Below are 22413 nucleotides of genomic sequence, written 5' to 3' on the forward strand. Positions count from 1 at the left end.
CTCTTATATACAGTATGAGCCCGCACATAGCTCCCTATACACAGAATGAGCTCCTATATAAAGTTTGATCCCACACATAACCTTCTATATACAGTATGAGCCCCATATATTCTCCTATATACAGTATTAGCCTCATATAGACTCTGTATACAGTATGAGCATGCATATAGCCTCCTATATACAGTATGGGCCTGAATATAGTCTCCTATATACAGTATGAGCTTGCATAAAGCCTGTTATATACAGTATGAGCCCCATATAGCCTCCTACATACAGTATGAGCCTGCATATAGCCTCCTATATACAGTATGATCCTGCACATAGCATCCTGTATACAGTGGGAGCCCCTATATAGTCTCCTGTTTACAGTATGAGCCCCTATATAGCCTCATGTATGCAGTGTGTGCCCCATATCGCCTCCTATTTACAGTATGAGCCCCTATATAATGTAAGGTGGCTAATGGGAGGTATGTGTTACAGAGACGGCTGGTCTCTGTGATGTAACCCGGAGTGTTTCTCTAGTGCATACCGCACTAAGAGGTCGAATTGGTGCACCTGGGACAGGGTTACGGGTAGCTGTCAAGAGTTGGGCAGGTCTAGCTACCCACATACCTCACCTCTGAGTGTGGCTACCTGCCTATATAATGGATACTGTTGTTTGACACATGGTCTGTGTTTGGAGGGAGAAGGCCTCCTGTGTGTTGTTTCCAAACTGAACTGTGTGCTGGATGCTTACCAGCCGTTTACCAGAGACTTTGCTTAAAGCACTGTATTCTTTTGCTTTTGCCTGCACTAAAGACTGTTTGCTTGCATTTTGCTTTTGACAGTTTACAGTGGGTGCGGACAGTATTCAGACCCCTTTAAACTTTTCACTCTTTGTTTTATTGCAGCCATTTGGTAAATTCTAAAAAGTTCATTTTTTCCTCATTAATGTACACTCTGCACCCCATCTTGACTGAAAAAAAAAACAGAAATGTAGAAATTTTTGCAAATTTATTTAAAAAAAAACCCTGAAATATCACATGGTCATAAGTATTCAGACTCTTTGCTCAGACACTCATATTTAAGTCACATGCTGTCCATTTCCATGTGATCCTCCTTGAGATGGTTCTACTCCTTCATTGGAATCCAGCTGTGTTTAATTAAACTGATAGGATTTGATTTGGAAAGGCACACACCTATCTATATAAGACCTCACAGCTCACAATGCACATCAGACCAAATGAGAATCATGAGCTCAAAGGAACTGCCAAGGACCGCAGAGGCAGAAATGTGGCAAGGAACAGATCTGGCCAAGGTTAGAAAAGAATTTCTGCAGTACTCAAGGTTCCTAAGAGCACAGTGGCCTCCATAATTCTGGAAGAAGTTTGGGACCACCAAAAGTCTTCCTAGACCTGGCCATCCAGTTAAACTGAGCAATCGTGGGAGAAGAGCCTTGGTGAGAGAGGTAAAGAAGAACCCCAAGATCACTGTGGCTGACCTCCAGAGATGCAGTAGGGAGATGGGAGAAAGTTCCACAAAGTCAACTATCACTGCAGCCCTCCACCAGTTGGGCCTTTATGGCAGAGTGACCCGACGGAAGTCTCTCCTCAGTGCAAGACATATGAAAGCCCACATAGAGTTTGCTTAAAAACACATGAAGGACTCCCAGACTATGAGAAATAAGATTCTCTAGTCTGATGAGATGAAGATAGAACTTTTTGGTGATAATTCTAAGCGGTATGTGTGGAGAAAACCAGGCACTGCTCATCATCTGCCCAATACAATTAACGCGCCCCCTGTGGTCGTGGGGTACTCGGTAGCCAGGCCGATCCTTTTCTGGGGTAGTCACGGTTGCAGTGACCCGGTCCGTGACCCAGGGTGGTCAATTAGAGGAAAAGTAAAAAGGGAATAAAGTTTTTGCAGATCATGTTCGTGACGCCACCTGTGGTATGCGGCTCTATGGGGCCGCCGCTGAGGTGCAGATCCACTGGAGCTGATGGTGACGCAGTAGAGTTGGTTCAGCTCTCCACAGACAGAGCTAAGCTCCAGGGCATTATATGATGAATTGTGGAGGTAGATGTTGTTGGTGCAGTGTAGAGCAGGGCTAAGAGAGCGCAGATAACGACCAGACAACAAATTAATGGCGGATTCCTCTTTCTTTACTTGCAGTTTGTCAGAGCAGACCGGGGCACGGGTACTAGCTGGTGGTAGAGGTCTGGGCGGCCTAGAAGCAGTTTGGGAGTCCACCTCACTAGGTGGAGTTGTAGGCCTTCCCACTGCGCTATTCTCTTTGGCCCTGCTGCTTGAAGCTATGCGGCGGCCCTCGTCCTTGAGCAAAACGTCTATTCCTCACCCGTATGGCAGGCAGCTCGGGCCTTCTTCAAGTGTCGCTCCTTCGTGGCGGCGCTGGGCCCTAGGATGCTGCTGAGCCACCGGGTGTCTGGTGGGGCCAGAAGACCTGCAGTCTCCTGCCCTCCGGACTTAGCTGCCGGGCCCTCAGTGCCCGCACAACCATGGACTCCGGTGTCCGATTCCCTTGCACTTCTCTCTGGGGCGAGCTTGTTCACAGCTCCCTTCCCCAGGTCCTTCCTCATCGCTCTCCTGTCTCCAACTCTCCTTCCACTAACTTTTCTAACCCCGCCTCCAGATTCCAATTTAAAGGCGAGGAGCTCCCCTTTCTGGTCTGGAGCCAGGAAAGTGTTGGGTGCTGGTATACCTGATCAGGGGACCCCTCCTTGCTTCTAGGCATGGCATCACCCTCTGTGAGGGAGGCAATGCCACTGTGGCAACCGGACTCCTGGGGCGCGACACAATCCCAACAGTGAAACATAGTGGTGGCAGCATCATGCTATGGGGTGTTCTTCAGCTGCAGGGACAGGACGACTGGTTGAAATTGAAGGAAACATGAATGCGGCCACGTACAGCGATATCCTGGATGAAAACCTCTTCCAGAGTGCTCTGGACCTCAGACTTGGCTCAAGGTTCACCTTCCAACAAGACAATGATCCTAAGCACACGGCTAAAATAAGAAAGGAGTGGCTTCAAAACAACTCTGTGACCATTCTTGACTGGCCCAGCCAGAGCCCTGACTTAAACCCAATTGAGCATCTCTGGAGAGACCTGAAAATGGCTGTTCACCAACGTTCACCATCCAACCTGATGTAACTGGAGAGGATCTGCAAGGAAGGATGGCAGAGGATCCCCAAATCTAGGTGTGAAAAACTTGTTGCATCATTCCCAAGAAGACTCATGGCTGTACTAGCTGAAAAGGGTGCTTCTACTCAATACTGAGCAAAGGGTCTGAATACTTATGACCATGTGATATTTCAGTTTTTCTTTTTTAATAAATTTGTAAAAACTTCTACATTTCTGTTTTTTTTCAGTCAAGATGGGGTGCAGAGTGTACATTAATAAGAAAATAAAATTAACTTTTTAGAATTTACCAAATGGCTGCAATGAAACAAAGAGTGAAACATTTAAAGAGGTCTGAATACTTTCCGTATGCACTGTATAAAATTAGCAAAACCTACAAAAGACAAAAATATATCTCATACCCTACCATCATTATATATAAATGTAAAGCAAAGTTGCATAATAAATATAGGGTACTTAGTGAACTATTTTTGATCAAAAAAAGTATACAAGCCGTCCCACCAGCGGCAAGGTGACCCTAAATTGGGACGGTACCTATACTGCCTATATTAAAAACCTTACTGTATATCAAAGTTGAAGTAATGCATATAAAAGGGTAGACAAATAGGACCGGGTCCCAACTCCAGACCACCTAGGCCCGTGGAAAGCTACACATATACTAATCAGCTCAACAAAGGGGATGCCACACCCTTAAATTGCACAGAATGCAAACAAGACAAAAAACCAAGCAATGTGAACTGAGGTCTAAGATGGTAGACATGCAAGAAATAGGAGCATGTTCACACTAGCAAAAAGAAGCAAAACCTACAAAAGACAAAAATATATCTCATACCCTACCATCATTATATATAAATGTAAAGCAAAGTTGCATAATAAATATAGGGTACTTAATAGTTCACTAAGTACCCTATATTTATTATGCAACTTTGCTTTACATTTATATATAATGATGGTAGGGTATGAGATATATTTTTGTCTTTTGTAGGTTTTGCTTCTTTTTGCTAGTGTGAACATGCTCCTATTTCTTGCATGTCTACCATCTTAGACCTCAGTTCACATTGCTTGGTTTTTTGTCTTGTTTGCATTCTGTGCAATTTAAGGGTGTGGCATCCCCTTTGTTGAGCTGATTAGTATATGTGTAGCTTACCACGGGCCTAGGTGGTCTGGAGTTGGGACCCGGTCCTATTTGTCTACCCTTTTATATGCATTACTTCAACTTTGATATACAGTAAGGTTTTTAATATAGGCAGTATAGGTACCGTCCCAATTTAGGGTCACCTTGCCGCTGGTGGGACGGCTTGTATACTTTTTTTGATCAAAAATAGTTCACTAAGTACCCTATATTTATTATGTAACTTTGCTTTACATTTATATATAATGATGGTAGGGTATGAGATATATTTTTGTCTTTTGTAGGTTTTGCTTCTTTTTGCTAGTGTGAACATGCTCCTATTTCTTGCATGTCTACCATCTTAGACCTCAGTTCACATTGCTTGGTTTTTTGTCTTGTTTGCATTCTGTGCAATTTAAGGGTGTGGCATCCCCTTTGTTGAGCTGATTAGAATATGTGTAGCTTACCACGGGCCTAGGTGGTCTGGAGTTGGGACCCGGTCCTATTTGTCTACCCTTTTATATGCATTACTTCAACTTTGATATACAGTAAGGTTTTTAATATAGGCAGTATAGGTACCGTCCCAATTTAAGGTCACCTTGCCGCTGGTGGGACGGCTTGTATACTTTTTTTGATCAAAAATAGTTCACTAAGTACCCTATATTTATTATGCAACTTTGCTTTACATTTATATGTAATGATGGTAGGGTATGAGATATATTTTTGTCTTTTGTAGGTTTTGCTTCTTTTTGCTAGTGTGAACATGCTCCTATTTCTTGCATGTCTACCATCTTAGACCTCAGTTCACATTGCTTGGTTTTTTGTCTTGTTTGCATTCTGTGCAATTTAAGGGTGTGGCATCCCCTTTGTTGAGCTGATTAGTATATGTGTAGCTTACCACGGGCCTAGGTGGTCTGGAGTTGGGACCCGGTCCTATTTGTCTACCCTTTTATATGCATTACTTCAACTTTGATATACAGTAAGGTTTTTAATATAGGCAGTATAGGTACCGTCCCAATTTAGGGTCACCTTGCCGCTGGTGGGACGGCTTGTATACTTTTTTTGATCAAAAATAGTTCACTAAGTACCCTATATTTATTATGCAACTTTGCTTTACATTTATATATAATGATGGTAGGGTATGAGATATATTTTTGTCTTTTGTAGGTTTTGCTTCTTTTTGCTAGTGTGAACATGCTCCTATTTCTTGCATGTCTACCATCTTAGACCTCAGTTCACATTGCTTGGTTTACTGTATAAAATTAGTAAACCGCTATGGACATTTGAAGGAACATGCCTCCTGTTTGCTTCCTATCGCATCTGAGTGAGTACAATCCCTACAATAGCCTCATGTATACAGTGTGTGCCTCCATGTCGCCTCCTATATACAGTATGAGCCCCACATTCCATACACATATTAATAAAAAGAAATACATATAGACATACTCACTTTGTTCCCGTTCCCTCGACACTCTGCTCTGGTACCTGAGGTCTATGCCAGGATATGTGTGCCACAGATGGCACAAAACATTATAATGAGTGCAATCTGGCTACGGGTTCCACCCAGAGGCTCGGGCCCCCGGCAGTAGCCAAGATTGCCCTCATTAAAATTTGCCTATGCATATGTCTGAAACCCCCGTAAAAAAGGATGGGGCCATAGACAGTAATGGTGACATCAGAGGGAATGTGAGCTCTGGCATGTGGCATTTTCGGTAGAGTACATCTACAGGAGGCGGCTCATCAGAGCACCTATGGCCCCGTCGGCACATACGTCCAAACCCTGTTTTGCGTGGGGGGGGTTCAGACGGGAACCATGAATGCAATGTGAAGGCACCCTTACTGCAGTCTCTCTGACTGCACTACCGCTACTAGCACTCGCGAGTTATTCTTAGGGCACGGGTCTGCAGCATGGCAAAGCATCAAGTGGCCCCAAACAGCCTCCAGGGGATCGGCCCGGGGACAAAGGCCACTCTGCCTTGCAGCCCAGCCTGCCCCTGTCTATGCTCACAGGAACATAACCAAAAACCAGAGACAGTTGAAGCACTTATATAACATACCCCATGCAGCCCTTTGACCCAACCATCCCTACATAAAAAATACAGAGTAAAATCCACACTTTTACCAAGGCACCTCTGATACTAAGGTCCCTATTCAGTGACACCCACTATAGAGCATTTTTTGACCCTGGCGTACCTCCCATGTTCTCACTATCTCTGATCTCACTACTCCCTTGTATCTTTTGAGTCACATCACATATATTTCTTGCACATATTTCACATCTCTGTCACATGACACATATAAAATAGCATTAACATACAATTATATGACATTACTGAACCTAACCAAATAGCATTATAATAGATATTACTTTACTGGTAATATGTAGCAAATAATCCTAAAATAAGAACTCTTCCTCCCAACAACATTTTTATCCTCTTAATATATTGCAGTCATCATATTATATAGTACTGTGTACTTACAATTGCTCATTTTGCCTTTCTATCCAGTTTATTCTTCTTTTCTATTAGGTCTATGATCTCACGTGAGTAAAAACTAACTAGCTGAATCTTTCTAAGCTCCATGTATAAACAAGAGGTCAATTTTCCCTGTATGAGTCATGAATTACTGCAAAAGTCCCTGCCAGGGGGCAAGACAGAGCAGCTGGGTCAGGAGTTGAAAAGAGGAATGATCCATGCATGGAAGTGAGACTTCTTGTTTCTACATAGAGCAGAGAAAAGAGCAGAATTAGCTGTGTAGAAAGGCAAAATGAGCAATCGTACGTGCATAGCATCATATAATATGATAATTGCAATATATTAATAGGTTAAAAACTTTGATGAAAGGAGTGCTTCTTTAATTTCTGTAGTTCTGTAGAAGACTACTGGACTCAGAGGCAGATGTTGCACGCACGCCACTAGGTTCATATAGGGGCGAGACAGGTTACATGAATTCTTTGGAATCCTGGGGGAACCGTTACTCAGGGCGACCATAGACCATGTGCTGCAGCTTCTCTCAGGCACACAGGGGTATTAACCCTCAGGCACAGACACGTAGGTTGTTTCACTTGCTGACCAGACATACTTGACAAGAGTCCTCATAAACGGTAGAACAGTAGCATTTAATAAGAAGCCGCACAGCCAGTGCAAGTTAAGTCTTATGAGCAACAGGCTCCAGTGACAAACAGTACAGTTTCCTTAGCAGCACAGAAGTTCATAGTCTTCCCAGTAGTACAGGACAGCACAGTTCTAATGCAAAGGCACATTAATAAACACAGCATTCTTTACAGCATAGTGAGATGGAGGAGGGAGGGTTTGCTGAGAGAGATGATCCCTGTGACACCATTTCTTCCAGTCCTTATCTGTCTGCTTGACAATACTCTGCACTGTTAGTTCAGGAACTCTACCTTATCCCGTGCTTAGCTTCACTCCTGACTTGAATACTTTTCACTTGCAGGGGCGCTTCTGTGAGATACAGAACACACACACCCCCTTTCTTTTGGATCCATCCAGACAGTAAACAACTTCCCCACAATCCCCCTGGGGCTCTGCTAAAAGACTCCCCTTCTCCTGTGACTGTGTTAACCCCTCTAGTTGCTGGATGCTTCTGGAGCACAATGCTTCCTGTCTCATGTGCTTGTGTTACTTCTAATAGTTGCTGAATGCTTTTAAAGCAACAGCACTACTTCTGCATGTCACACAGACATACAATGGGTGTATCCTGGACTGCTGCAGAAAAAATTCAAAAGGTAAAAGGAACTCACTTCAATCTCCAAAACATATGACATTGTGCATTATTGAGCTATTAAACTGCAAAGGCCCAATATATTGTTCTTCCTCAGGGGCCCTTTTCTGCCAGCTTCAGCTCCAGTCTGGACCCATTTTTCAAAGGAAAAACTCCAAGTGGGTGGGACTTAACAGTAGCAGGGCAGAAATGTGAGGGTGGATCATAATGCAGCTGGTTGTATTGCAGCCAGACACAGGACAGTGAGATGCTGATTCTTTAGATCACATTGATAAACATTTCTTTACATATTCCTTTATCATTTTAATTGTAATATGAGATATCTTGTGCATTTTCAATGTATAATGTTCATTTAAATGACCGTACAGTCATCTCTATTCTGCCCTACAAGCAGCTCATTGCTTGGCAGGAAGGAGACGATTACCACATTCCACTTCCTGTAAGACCACAGGGTATCTCCGGACTTTCCTCAATGTAGAAGAGAAAAAAGAGAGACAAATGCACATAGGGTGATACAGTATAGGGTAGAGGAAGTTAGGGGGAGCTGAAGGGGGTGCTCACCTGACCAGGTTGTGCATGTCACAACCCCATTATATGCCTGTAAAGTATACAGCTGCTGCAGTCACACCTGCGGATAGAAGGAAATCTTCATCTATAAATATATAAAAGGAGATGTATGTTTCTGGTTGACTGCGCTGCTGCTGGAAAAATAGTCATTCCACGCTGTGGTAGTATTGGATGGGGAAAAAGAAATGAATGCATTCATATAATGGAGAGTGAGTATGCAGCAGGGTGTATATACAGTACAAAGGGTGCACAGTGACAGAAAAAAGTATTCATATCCCTTGAACTTTTCTACAGTTTGGGATGTCAGTTTAGGTAGACAGCCATGTCTTAGTAGGTTTGCAGTTGTGCCATACTCCTTCCATTTTTGGAGGATGGATTGAACCATCCTCTGTGAGATGTGCAGAGCTTGGGCACCCGTTGCACCCTGACTGCCAGGTTTGTGCCCAAATGTGCCATAATCTCCGCCATCAGATTACTTTACTCTTTGGCATGCTGCAGAGCAAGGTCGTAGTACACTTTCTGCGGTTCCCCAGTATGGTATGGAGTTAGGAGCTCTGCCCATTGCACTGGGGGAAGTTTCTCCTTGTCTGTTATCCTGTCAAAGATGGTCAGGAAAGCCTTAGGAGCTGATATAATGTAATAGGTAAACAGCAGCCATTCAGCAATTCACAAACATCAATTCAAGAGACAATATGAATAATAGTCTATGCTTCTTCATCTACTGCAAATATATGTCTGGCATAATTATGATTAAATGCTGTGTCGTCACATTGGGCATATTAGGTGTTGACATAGTGGGGCCAATATTATTCACAAGCTCAGATGCTGAAGCACGATAAGACATCGATTCCAGAGGCAACTGAGATGAGGAGAGAGAAGCCATGGTCTCCTGTATCATAGCCACCTCTGATATTGGAGGAGTAAGGGATAGGAAGCATTCAATAGGACCAGTTTCAGCCATAAGTGAAGCTATATTGTGTTCTGTGGGATTTGAGAGCTTGGTGGGGCAAAACTTAATCTGTTGTTGTCAATCCCCTTCTCCTTAGAGTCCATTAAAAAGGCACATATAGAAGTCCTTGTATTTAAGTAGCATAAATCTAACTCAATAAGTGGATTCCTTCAGATGAGGTAATAGAAGTTGGGCACAGGACCCTCCAGGAGCTGGGAATAGGTGGTCCCTCGTCTGTAGTGCCAAATAGGCAAAAACATAGGGTGAACAGATCATTCAGATAACAGGAGCAACGTCTAATGTCAAGGTCTCCCCAGAGTGGTTAGCGTGGGGGACACAGAGTTTCACAGGCCCATTAAAATATTTATTATACATTTAAGAATTTTTGCTATATTATGGCTGTACTTGTGCTTCCCTTACATTTCTGCTTTTCCCTTCTACTCTTTCCCGCAATGGTACTTATCATTTGAGAGTCAATGTTGTTTCAGCTGTGGTCCTCCATGAGCAAGTTTTGAAAGATTCTGTCGTTTGAAAGGAAGATGTATCTTTATCCTGATTGGTGACCTAGTGCTAGAGACGAAAATATTTCTGCATAAAAGGCCCAGCTTCATCAAAATCCGGGGTAGTCCGTGCACAGCAATTCACCAGCGTCCTACCCTCTTTCTGTTGCAATACCTATTAGTTGGCTAAGGCTGGGAGGACTTGGTCCATTTTTGATAGTCACAGTTGATTATTTGATTACTGATAGATTAGTTTAATCCATGTTTTTTAATAATTATGAACGTAATAATTCATGTTTTAACCTTTAACCCCTTTAAAGCCCAGGGTGTACTAATACGTATCTGCGTCCTGGGACTTAAGAGCCTGATACGTATTAGTACGCCCTATCTTTAATGAAGTCGCTGTGATCGCATTAAATTTCCGGCGCCATCTTACCTCTGGGCAGATGGCGCCGTCATTCCAGGGGGTGTCGCTGCCCCCCCGTATCATTGATCGCTGTGATTGGCTGTTCAAATCTGAACAGCCAATCACAGCATTTGTCACTGTTTCCAGCAATCTAATTGCCGAAACAGTGATCTGCAACCTAGGATCGGTGCTCTTAAGAGCACCGATCCTAGGCTGTTACTAGAATACCCCAGCCCTGGCCCCAAAGCGCTAAGACCGGTGCGTTCGCCGATCGCACTGATCGTAGCTCTACTGCGCGGTGACAGGGCAGTCATGGGGCGGTGACCGGCTTGTGACCTGCCTGTCACTGCCCCATGACCCCCTGTAATGAATGTAAAGCCCCCAGACTACTGTGATTAGAGGGATCGATGATTACATAGCTATACAGTTAGGTCCATATATATTTGGACAGAGACAACATTTTTCTAATTTTGGTTCTAGACATTATCACAATGAATTTTAAACAAAACAATTCAGATGCTGTTGAAGTTCAGACTTTCAGCTTTCATTTGAGGGTATCCACATTAAATTTGGATGAAGGGTTTAGGAGTTTCAGCTCTTTGACATGTGCCACCCTGTTTTTAAAGGGACCAAAAGTAATTGGACAGATTAAATAATTGTAAATAAAATGTTCATTTCTAGTACTTGGTTGAAAACCCTTTGTTGGCAATGACTACCTGAAGTCTTGAACTCATGGACATCACCAGACGCTGGGTTTCCTCCTTTTTGATGCTCTGCAAGGCCTTCACTGCGGTGGTTTTCAGTTGCTGTTTGTTTGTGGGCCTTTCTGTCTGAAGTTTAGTTTTTAACAAGTGAAATGCATGCTCAATTGGGTTGAGACCAGGTGACTGACTTGGCCATTCAAGAATATTCCACTTCTTTGCTTTAATAAACTCCTGGGTTGCTTTGGCTTTATGTTTTGGGTCATTGTCCATCTGTAGTATGAAATGACGACCAATCAGTTTGGCTGCATTTGGCTGGATCTGAGCACACAGTATGGCTCTGAATACATCAGAATTCAGTCCGCTGCTTCTGTCCTGTGTCACATCATCAATAAACACTAGGGACCCAGTGCCACTGGCAGCCATGCATGCCCAAGCCATCACACTGCCTCCACCGTGTTTTACAGATGATGTGGTATGCTTTGGATCATGAGCTGTACCACGCCTTCGCCATACTTTTCTCTTTCCATCATTCTGGTAGAGGTTGATCTTGGTTTCATCTGTCCAAAGAATGTTCTTCCAGAACTGTGATGGCTTTTTTAGATGTTTTTTAGCAAAGTCCAGTCTAGCCATTTTATTCTTGATGCTTATGAGTGGCTTGCACCATTCAGTGAACCCTCTGTATTTACTCTCATGCAGTCTTCTCTTTATGGTAGATTTGGATATTGATACGCCTACCTCCTGGAGAGTGTTGTTCACTTGCTTGGCTGTTGTGAAGGGGTTTCTCTTCACCATGGAGATTATTCTGCGATCATCCACCACTGTTGTCTTCCGTGGGCGCCCAGGTCTTTTTGCATTGATGAGTTCACCAGTGCTTTCTTTCTTTCTCAGGATGTACCAAACTGTAGATTTTGCCACTCCTAATATTGTAGCAATTTCTCGGATGGGTTTTTTCTGTTTTTGCAGCTTAAGGATGGCTTGTTTCACCTGCATGGAGAGCTCCTTTGACCACATGTTTACTTCACAGCAAAACCTTCCAAATGCACGCACCACACCTCAAATCAACTCCAGGACTTTTATCTGCTTAATTGAGAATGACATAACAAAGGGATTGCCCACACCTGTCCATGAAATAGCCTTGGAGTCAATTGTCCAATTACTTTTGGTCCCTTTAAAAACAGGGTGGCACATGTTAAGGAGCTGAAACTCCTAAACCCTTCATTCAATTTTAGTGTGGATACCCTAAAATGAAAGCTGAAAGTCTGAACTTCAACTGCATCTGAATTGTTTTGTTTAAAATTAATTGTGGTAATGTCTAGAACCCAAATTAGAAAAATGTTGTCTCCGTCCAAATATATATGGACCTAACTGTATAATACAGGTGACAGGGCGGTCACAGGGAGGTGTCACCTCCCTGTGAACCCCTGTGGTGCATGCTCTGCCCCAGCCATGTCTGATTGGTGCGATCAATGTCACCAATCAGATGGCTGGGGCAGAGCATGCACCACAGGGGGTCATAGGGAGGTGTCACCTCTCTGTGACCGCCCTGTCACCTGTATGTTACCTGACCGGGAGGTGACTGGGTGGTGACCGGCCTGTCACCACCCTATCACCCCCCTGTGACCGCCCTGCAGACCCTCACACTTGGTGAGGATTTCTGCAGAGCGGTCACATCTGATCGGTCTGCCGCTGGGCCTTGTAGTGCCACAGAATATTCTGTGACACCACAAGACCATCTTCTCACCTGCTCCAGTCGCTGCTGCTGCTGCTCCTTTGATCTTCTGCTTCGGCGTCCTGGGTCTCCTGCTCCTGACCTGCTGTGGTTCCAGCTTCAGAGCCTGCTGCTGATCCTGCTGCTGATCCTGCTAAAGAACAGACAAGACTTTGGTAAATCCATCTCTGTTCTCCCCTCATCCACCCCAAGCCCCCCCCCCCCTCTTTTTACCCCCCTTCCCACCATTTTTATTTTTTTTTGGTGCGTCCTGCAGCGGTCTCCAGCTCTGGTCTCCAGCGCCGCACCTGGTCTCCAGCGCTGCTCCCGGTCTCCTGGTCTCCTGCTCCGGGCTCCCGGTCCTGCTGCTCCGGGCTCCCGGTCCTGCTGCTGATCCTGCTGATCCTTTGGTAAGTCCATCTCTGATCTCCCCTCATCCACCCCAATCCCCCTCTCCCCACTCCCCTGTCTTTTTACTCCCCTTCCTACCACAATCCCCCCTCACCCCAGTGTCTCTGTTAATTCTCTCTTTTCTGGTCTCCTGCTCCGGTCTCCAGCTCCTGTCTGCGTCTTCTGTTCCGGTCCTGCTGCTGATCCTGCTGATCCTTTGGTAAGTCCATCTCTGATCTCCCCTCATACACCCCAATCCCCCTCTCCCCACTCCTCCATCTTTTTACCCCCCATTCCACACCAATCCCCCTCACCCCAGTGTCCCTGTTAATTCTCTCGGTACTGGTCTCCAGCTCCAGTACCAGCCTCCTGCTTCAGGCTCCCGGTCTCATTCTCCGGGCTCCCGGTCTCATGCTCCGGGCTCCCAGTCCTTAAAGAACAGAGAAGACTTTGGTAAGTCCATCTCTGATCTCCCCTCATCCACCCCAATTCCCCTTTTCCCACTCCCCACACATCCGTGCCCACATCCAGCAGCCACCGAGTGTTGATCGGTGACATAGTTCACCAATCCACACTCGTGCTCACTGTTTGCACCACATACAGTAGTTCCTTTTTCCACACACTTTAAATAAAGTACTGACACACACGCACCACATACATAACAAAAAAAAATGTCCCACTCATCCCAAACTCGCTATTCAGCAGAGGAGGCGTACGCTTTTCTTGCCTCCGACACTGACAACGAGGGCGAGGATCCCACATTTCTTTATTTTTCCTACTCCTCTTCATCTTCCTCCTCCTCCTCAGGTGCTGCTGGACTGCCCCGCAGTCGTCCCAGGAGATAAGATGATCCAGCACCCCCCCCCCCCCACTACTGATCCTGAAGAAGCCAGAACTTCGGCAATTCTGGAGTGTTGACGTTTTGTATAACACTCCAGTGTCCCGAATGGTCATGATCCGGGAACGTTTTCAGGCCATCCACAAGTTCTTGCATTACCAAGATAATGCAAGGTGTCCTGCACGCGATCACCTGAACTTTGATCATTTTTTCAAAGTTCAGCCGGTCATCGAACACTTCAACAACAAGTTTGCTGAAGTGTACGTGCCCCAAAGGGACATCTGCGTGGATGAGTCCTTAATCGCTTTTAAGGGGCGGCTTGGATTCCGGCAGTACCTGCCCAGTAAGAGGGCCAGGTACAGAATCAAGCTGTATAAGCTGTGTGAGAGTACCTCAGGGTACACTCACAAGTTTAGAGTTTACAAAGGGATGGACTCCCAGATTGAACCCCCTGAATGTTCCCCTGTTCTGGGAGTGAGTGGGAAAATTGTGTGAGACTTAGTGCACCCACTGCTGGATAAAGGTTATCACTTGTACGTGGATAACTTTTATACCAGTGTCCCTTCTTCAAGTCCCTCTCTGCGCGACGTACCGTAGCCTGCGGTACTGTCTGCAAAAATCAGAGAGGCCTCCCAAAGACGCTAATTAGGCAGCTGCTCAGAAGGGGTGAGAGCAGAGCCCAATGTAGCGACCACCTGCTGGTGGTCAAGTACAAGGACAAGAGGGATGTCCTTATCTTGACCACCATACATGGTGATGGCAGCACCCTCAGCACTGTACAAGGTTCCACTACACAGGTCGCCAAATCAAACTGTGTAGTGGGGTACAACAAGTACATGGGTGGAGTTGATCTCTCTGATCAAGTTCTCCAGCCGTACAGTGCTTTGAGAAAGGCCAGAGTGTGGTACAAGAAGCTGGCTGGGCACATTATTCAGATGGCAATGCACGACGTTTTCCTTCTGTCACAATGTGCAGGCCAGACTTCTACGTTGTATCTTCACTTCCAGGAGGCCGTTATCAAGGCCCTAATATTTGGCAGTGGTGACGGAGCAAGCCCCAGTACTTCCGGAACTGAAGGACCTCGAATTGTACCGGGCCAGCATTTCCCAGGGCAGATCCCTCACAGCAGAAAAAAAAGGTAAGTCACGAAAGAAGTGCCGAGTGTGTTATAAAAGGGGAATACGCAAGGACACCATTTATCAATGTGACACCTGCCCCGACAAACCTGGCCTGTGCATGAAAGAATTCTTCAGAAGGTACCATACTTCCATGGACTACTAAATTAATTTCTGACGTATGACAACCTGACGAACACTACACAACTGACGTAGTGTTCGTCAGGTTGTCCTACACAACTGACATATGACACTACATTATAATGTTGAAAAATCAGCTATCACTTCCAAAAAGGGGGCACTTGTTGGGCATTTCCACTGTTTAGGCATATCAGGGGCTCTGAGAACGTGACATGACGCCCTCAGACTGTTCCATCAAAGTCTGCATTCCAAAACGTCACTCCTTCCCTTCCGAGCCCTGACATGCGCCCAAACAGTAGTTTTCTCCAACACATGGGGTATCAGCATACTCAGGAGAAATTAAACAACAACTTTTGGGGTCCAATTTCTCCTAGTACCCTCGTGATAATAAACATATTGCGGCTAAAAGATCGTTTTTGTGGGAAAAAAAAGATTTTATTTTTTTTCACGGCTCTACGTCATAAACTTCCGCAAAACATTTGGGGGTTCAAAGTGCTCACGACACATCTAAATAAGTTCCCTGAGAGGTCTAGTTTCCAAAATGGGGTCACTTGTGGGGGGTTTCCACTGTTTAGGCACATCAGGGGCTCTCCAAACGCGACATGGGGTCCGCTGTCAATTACAGCGAGTTTTGCATTGAAAACGTCAAACGGCGCTTCTTCCCTTCTGAGCCCTGCCGTGCGCCCAAACAATGGCTTTCCCCCACATATGAGGTATCAGCGTACTCAGTAGAATTTTCACAACAACTTTTGGAGTTCCAATTTCTCCTGGTATCCTTGTGAAAATAAAAAAATTGAAAAAAAGGTAAATGTTCATTTTTTCCTTTCACGTTCAATAAATTGGTGTGAAGCACGTGGAGAGTTAATAAACTTCTTGAATATGGTTTTGAGCACCTTGAGGGGTGCAGTTTTTAGAATGGTGTCACTTTTGGGTATTTTCTGTCAAAAAGGCCCCTCAAAGTCACTTCAAATGTGATGTGGTCCCTAAAAAATGGTTTTGTAAATTTTGTTGTAAAAATGAGAAATTATCACTAGAAGACTAGTAAACCTGCTGTCAGTTAGTGCTCCATATTCATGATCTCTGTATAAACCCGCCCCACCTCTGATTGGTAGCTTTCTGCCTATGCTCAGTCAGTGTACACAGAAATCTGCCAATCAGTGATGTGGGCGGGGTTATACAGGGTTCAGCATTCTGAGCTATGCTAGATCTGCAGCAGAGAAAAGGTGATTTAAAAACTACAGTAAGCAGACCAGTAAGTGAAATATCGCTGGAATTAGGGTCTCTGTCCCTTCATCATGATGCACTCAGGTGCGGTAGCAAAAAACCTGTTGACAAATTCATTTTGAGTTAATTGGTTGTATTTTTGTTGGGTTTTGTGCCACCATGCTTGTAGTAATGACAATTAGCTGGTAAAGTGCACGCACCACCAAGTTCCATCAGGAGATGACAGAAGACAACTGCTTATATTGAAGTGTGCTACATGACAGCAGGATGTTGATTTTGCTGCTATTATTTGGACATTAAGGGTGGGTGGGTGCAACCTAAATAAAGAGTGGCAGCCAAAAATGCACAGTTACAAAATGTCAGCAAGAAAGAAACAAAGGATCCAAGGAAATAATAGGATATCTTTATTGTGAACTCTATCAAAAGAAAAGCAGAATAAATCCACAGATTACAAAAATCAAAAAAAGCACAGTGATGTGTGCAAAATGGCCAATCCATATCCCAAGTCATGGACATAAGGACAATCCACCCCATACTGAAAATAAGGGTTCCCAGGAAAGATACAAGAATAGTAAAAGATACTCAATAAGTACAAAAGACTCTTATATCCATGTAACAGAGGCAATATAGCACGAAAAGAGAATTACTAAGCATTGCAGAAAATGGCCAGCAATACAGTGCCTTGAAAAGGGATTCATACCCCATGAACTTTTCCACATTTTTCATGTTACACCCACAGACTTAAATGTATTATATTGGGATTTTATGTGATACCAACACTAACTAGCAAGTATTTGTGAAGCGTAAAGGAAATGATACATGGGATTTTAAACATTTTAAAATATTATTTCTAGTAACCGTGATATATGAGAAATAGTATTATATTATGTTTTTTTAAACATAAGGAAACCCTAGAATTACATTGGTAATGGGAAGAGCTGGTATTTTATAGTATGTTAAGTTTTTTAATGAATTCTTGACATATTATTATATCTCTTGTGTATGTGGATAAAAATAATGTATTATGAAATTAAAAACAACAGCACTAAAAGCCGCCATGAAGTTCTCTGCCGTTCCTCTGGACCCTAAACTGTCACCCATGATGCCCACATCATATTGTATAAGGCAGAGCAGGTCCATGGGCCGCTGCCTGGCTGGTGCCACCTGAGGGTTCCATCACCTGTACACGACCAACTGCCATTTACTTTCAACTGTCGGCTGAAGTGATCGGACGGAGGTCTACAGGCGGGAAGAATGGCGTCTAATGGACACAAAGAGAGCGAGTATAAGAAGAGAGAAGAGAAGAGGAAGAGAGAAGAGAATAGTGATACCACTGGATTAAATAAGATCATGAAGAAGAGAAGAGAGGCCAAAGACCATGGATTGGAGGATGAAGAGCCAGCACCTGGATGCAGCAGAGACCCCGGAACATCCAGCCCCTACCCCAGTCTTAACATGAGCAACTTTACCATCCATCAAACCTTGGGTAGGGGCAGCTTTGGCAAAGTAAGTTTTTATATATTTTTCTTTATCAATGCATATTTGCCATTTTGTCTCCATTTGTTATCTTCTTTAGGTAGATATTCATTGAAGTGTTCTTCTATGAGTGTTCATCCAGGTGCTCCCCTGCCCCCATTATTATTTCACATATTGTAAACAAAAATCACTGAGCTAGAAGGATTAAAACAGAACAACTCCTAAAGCAGGGGTCTCAAACTCGGCTGGGTATTTGGGCCGCACATGGAAAAAATTTGAATTTGGGGGGCCGCATTCTTTGCAGGTCAAAGTGACATTTTTAGTGATACCATTTTTTTTGTATACACCTTTTGAACATTTTTGCTGTGTTTATTTTATTTTTTTATAGCTTGGGTCGTTATGGATGTGGCGATAATAAACGTGCACTTTTTTGTGTTTACTTTAGTCTATATAAAAAAAAGCATTTTTGGTGCCAAAATATTTTTTCATGCTTTATTTTTATTTATTTTTTTAAATTTTTACAATTTTGTTTCCCCCAATTGGCCACATACAGTAACATTGTCTTACGATTAGCATCATATAGTAATCCTGGCAAACATCTTGAAGTAATGTCCCATCCTGGTCCCCATCTTGTAGTAATGTGCCGCATCCTGGTCCTCATCTTGTAGTAATGTGCCCCAACCTGGTACTAATCTTGTATTAATATGCCCTATCCTGGTCCTCATCTTGTTGTAACGTGCCCCATCCTGGTCCTCATCTTGCAGTACTGTGCCCCATCCTGGTCCTCATCTTGCAGTACTGTGCCCCATCCTTGTCCTAACCTTGTAGTAATGTGCCCCATCTTGATCCGAATCTTGTAGTAATGTCCCCCATCCTGGTCCTAATCTTGTAGTAGTGCCCAATCATGGTCCTCATCTTGGATAATGCCCCATCCTGGTTCTCGTCTTGTAGTAATGTCACATCCTGGTCCTGATCTTGTAGTAATAAGCCCCATCCTGGTCCTCATCTTGGAGTACTGCCTCATCCTGGTCCCCATCTTGGAGTAATGTCCCCATCCAGGTCCCCATATTGTAGATATGTCCCCAAATTGTAGGAATGTCCCCGTACAGGTCCCCATATTGTAGATATGTCCCCTGTGCCGTTTTTCACACACACATAAAAGAGAGAAAAAAAAAAGATTCTTCTCACCTGTCCTCCATTCCCGCTGCGTTTCTGCTGCACATGTGTAGCACCCTGAGGATTCGGCTGCTACAGGGGTATTGCACCTCAACCCAGAGGTGTGATATTCCACTCCCGGGCAAGGATGGAGAGTGGAACTGAGCTCGGTAGGCTGCATGCACTACACACATCCCATTTCCGAGGAGCAGACCAACGGTACTCCCACTTAGAAATGTGCAGGTACGACCGAGTCTGTTCCTGGCTGGAGTGGGAGGGGGGTGGTACATCCCAAGTAGTGTAGGGGCAGATAGGGGGAGCAGCCTGGGTAAAGATAGGAGCTCATTGGGTGCTGGTCACCTGAGCTCACACATAGAGGGTGTATATAAGGTGGGCACCAACTAAGAACAGGGTCAGATGCAGAGAGTCAGTCAGATGCAGAGAGTCAGTGAGTTGCAGAGAACAAGTCAGGAGCAGAGGAGAGAAGAAAGACAAAGACCCAGAGTGAGAGAGGAGAAAAGAGAGAGACCCAGAGGCACAGAAGAAAAGGACTCTGAGATCCCAACTAAAATCCCCGGGTGAAGAGTCGGCATCAGGGTACCGGAACCCAAGCTGGTGGGGGTAAAAACATTCCCCAGCCAGAGACCGGAGACCGTGGGCAGCATCTGCCACGGTCACCCACCACATCCACCCCGAAGGCACACCACATGAAGGGTCAGGGAACCCAGGGCCAAGGGTGTCCCAACAGAAGGCCCGAGGGAGCTGGACCTAGGTGGATTACTGGTGGGGACGGCCAGAGAACGGGACAGAAAGAGAGCTCAGGGCCACGCTCCGGACTTGTTTGGGGGTTGGCTGGATCCAGGACCTGGTGGACGCAGCACGGCTCGGGTGGTCACTCGCAGCTGGAGTGACCAGTACAACATCTGCAGTAAGTAAACACCCTTAACTGCACAACCCGACTCTGTCTTCACTGCCGTCTGCACTACACCACCACAACCCCCATCCTCTGCACCTGTCCCCTCTGAGGCTATACCCCTCCCGTTGGGGGTTATCCCACCAAGCTGCGCACCCACCATCAGCCTCAGCGGACCCTGCTGCAGCGGCGGCCACAGTGACCGCATCACAACGGGTGGCGTAGTCGACACAAAAGAACTCTTAATAACATCTGTAGGACTGCCACATAACACTGAGCTTGACGCCCTGGGCACGGGCCGGGTCACAGCCGCTCGGAGACTACAACCCCCCATCTGATCCGGTGCCGGGTATTCCCCTCAAAAAGGAATATGTCCCAGGGGGCGCGTCACATGCAGGCACCACAGACCCCTTGATGATCCCGACCTGGTCCAGGTGGAGCCACCAAGAGCAGGGCTGCATTGCTGCGCAGAGACAGTCTCCCAGTACAGCATTACCAATGCCAGCCGCTGGCCAATCAGAGGTCAGCAGCTGACATCTGCGCATTGCAGTGACGTCATACGCCGCTGTGCCGGTACACTAATGTCAGCTGCTGGCCTCTGATTGGCCAGCGGCTGGCATTGATAATGCTGTGCTGGGAGATTGTCTCTGTGTGGCAATGCAGCACTGCTGTTGGTGGCTCCTCCTGGACCAGGTCAGGATCGTCAAGGGGTCTGTGGTGCCTGCGGTTGGAGACCTCTGCCCTAAAGACTGCTCAAATGGATACTGAAAAAAGCAAACAACTGACACTTAAAAATAATTGAAGGAAAAGTGAGGTAGTGATAATCAGTTGTGACCGTTCATTCAGTTTACCACCGATAATGGCTTGAACTGTTTTACATAAATCACAGCACAAATAGCGCGGGTGTATACCGACACAATAGTCACATTGAGTATACACACCCCACTGATGAAAGATATAGCAGTGTCAGTGTTTGCGAAAGGCGTAGGGGAGAAGTAAGGCACTTCCAAGCATCCGTATTTCAGAAGCAGTGTAACGTCACACGCCGTCTGCTCCAGTGCACGGTTCAATTCAGTTTCAGGTGAGTCACCGGTCGGGACTCCACTTCACTGCGCATCTTTAAGACCTTTAAGACCTTTCCATAGAGCAGTCAACGAGCAGACAGTGCATTATGCAGAAAGCTTAGCTTTGTTCTGCTATAAGGTCCAGGTTATTAGCAGACTCACCAACCACTCAGTCCATGTGTTTCTCCTTATTTCTTTCCTCAGGTGGTCCTGACATCAATCCCCAGCCGAAACATCTATATGGCTGTAAAGATGGTCAAGAAAAAGAAGGTCAATGAAAACATCATTATAAGAGAGCGGCGGGTACTCCTGGCGGCTCGAGACTGCCCATTCCTTTGTCACTTCTATGCCGCACAGCAGTCTTGGAAGCGCGCGTATTTCATCACGGAGTATCTGTCCGGTGGCAGCCTCGAGGCTTTGATTGAACTGTGCGGCTACTTGAACATCGACAACGTAAGGTGAGAAAGATACACCAAAAGGAGAGAAGGGGTGGAAATAAAAGCGGAGGCTGGGATGTAGCTGGGAGATGGCTGGCAGAACATGGTGCGAAGAAATTGCCAGCGATGACATTGATACTACACCCTGTTCTCTCCATCAGATTCTACACAGCAGAGATTGTATATGGTCTCCAGTTCCTCCATGGACACAACATCGTCCACCGGTAAGCAGAAATTTCCTCCTTCTCTGTTTCCTTTATATTCTAGAAATATTTCCCCCAACTTTCCAGGGCCCTGTCTTCCTATTCTACCTAATCTTGCAGTTACCAATTTTCCATCTCTTGTATCACTGGGCAGATTTCTTATCCTACTGTCTTTTTTCATTGCAGAGATATTAAGCCAGAAAACATCATGTTGGATGCAGATGGCCACATCCGTATAATTGACCTGGGGCTCGCCCAAGATGGTGTCACCTCCTCCAATAACATCACTGGAGTGACGGGCACTTTCCATTTCATGGCCCCTGAGGTGCTTCGTAAAAAAGGATATGGCACAGCAGTGGATTGGTGGAGCCTGGGGATTGTGGTATCCGAGATGGCAACAGGACGCTCCCCATTTTACACCGGCTCCGACAGCAAAATAGCTCACAGAGCTATAACCAAAAGAAAGCCTGAAATTCCATCTTGGCTTGATGCTGACTTGAAAGATCTCATCAAGAAACTGCTGTGCAAAAATCCTCAGAAGCGATTGGGTGTGTGCGGGAACATCAGAGAGCATCCATTCTTTACCACCATCGGCTGGGAGGATCTGGAGAGAAGGAGAGCACAGCCACCATTCAT

This window comes from Phyllobates terribilis, unplaced genomic scaffold (genome assembly GCF_046119375.1).
Source record: "Phyllobates terribilis strain yellow unplaced genomic scaffold, ASM4611937v1 Scaffold_3__8_contigs__length_932513732, whole genome shotgun sequence".
Taxonomy (NCBI): domain Eukaryota; kingdom Metazoa; phylum Chordata; class Amphibia; order Anura; family Dendrobatidae; genus Phyllobates; species Phyllobates terribilis.